Genomic DNA, 1,576 nt, shown 5'->3' with positions numbered 1-1,576 from the left:
ACTGAACCTTTCAAAATACTCACCTCATCTCCTCATTCCCTTACAGCTGATGACCCACTACCCTGCACATGTAAATAAAAAGCACTGACCTTTTTATTTCTGTCTCCTGGTCTGGTTCTTAGTTCCGCTGACTGTTGAACAATTTTATAAATCATATCACTGCTGGCAGTGTCAGAGGGAGTGGAAAGGTCCGAAGCCTCGCTCAGACTGCTGTGGAAACATCAGCTGCTATGACTCGGTGCTGGAAACACTGAAGACCTGCCCAGACATTGTCTTTGAGTTTTTGAAAGTGGTCGCTGGGTGCCCCTCCATCCGAGCCTGTCCAACCTGTGGCTCGCTGCTGGAGCATCAAGGAACTGGTTGTAAAAACACAATCTGTTCTCCGTGCAAAGTCAGCTTCTGTTTTATTTGTCTGAAGACATCTGCTGTATGTTTACAAACAAGTAAGTTTTCAGGACTGTGCTCTGGTGTCGCCCCCCAGACAGACCTCTGTAACTGTGTGGAAGAAATTATGCTTTCATTAACAGGCCTGCTCATACAGTTTAATTCAGAAAGTGCTTATCAAGTTAATCAAAGAAGACCTCCTGACTCCTTGGACTGAAATTACATCTTTGCAAAAACATCTAACTTAGGGATGGGCAACTCGTGGCTCGCAGGCCAGATCCGGCCCACAGAAGACTTCTGTCTGGCCCACTGATTGGCCCCGCCCCTACACAAAATAAACAATAACAAGAAAACAAACAAGAAAATATACATGTGTGTACAATCAGACACCACTCTTAGCAGAAGAACCACTCTTTCCACAGAACAACTGTGTCAACTTCTGAAACTGTGCCTGGAATCAACCTATTTCACATATGGGGAGCAATACTATAGGTAGAAACGGGTGTGCTACGGGCTCCCTAGTCTCCCCTATTGTTGCAAACCTGTACATGGAGGAGGTGGAAAAGAGAGCTTTGATGTCCTTTACAGGTTACTGTTCAAAAGAATGAGCCAGCACAGACTAGCTACATCGTCGGGTCAGGACTCTGCAGTTTACACTCATCTACAGGCCAGCGGTCACTCTTTTAGGGATGAAGAGATGTTTTCATCCTTGATAGAGAGGAACGGTTTGAGAGAGGAGTAAAGGGGGCCATCTTTGTGAAGAAAAACCGTCCAACATTAAACAGAGGTGGAAGCCTTCGTGTCCAGTTATCCTCCTCCTACAATGCTGCTATTGCCAGTATGACTCAGCCCCCTGTGAGCAAAAGGTGTGAATCAGGGCCCCAATGATACCAACACAAAGAGGGAAAAAACAAAAACAAGGGGACGTTGAGCCCCGCCTTCATTCACTACATGCACATGACACAACACCTAATGGTGCGTTCACACCAAATGCGATTTCAGCGTCAGGATCCTCAGGTTTACATGCAAAGTCTATGGTGGACGCACTTCAATCAGCGTCGGGAAGTTCTGCGGCGCCTCAAGCGCGATTAGAGCAGCGCGATTTGAACGATTTGAACGATCTGAGCATTCAATGTGCTTGATGCGCAAATCGCTGAAGTTAGAAAATCTGAACTTTTGCAGCTCGACACGT

This window comes from Austrofundulus limnaeus, unplaced genomic scaffold (genome assembly GCF_001266775.1).
Source record: "Austrofundulus limnaeus strain Quisiro unplaced genomic scaffold, Austrofundulus_limnaeus-1.0 Scaffold276, whole genome shotgun sequence".
Classification (NCBI taxonomy): Eukaryota; Metazoa; Chordata; class Actinopteri; order Cyprinodontiformes; family Rivulidae; genus Austrofundulus; species Austrofundulus limnaeus.
The sequence above is the reverse complement of the archived record's forward strand: the minus strand, read 5'-3'. Positions refer to the sequence as shown.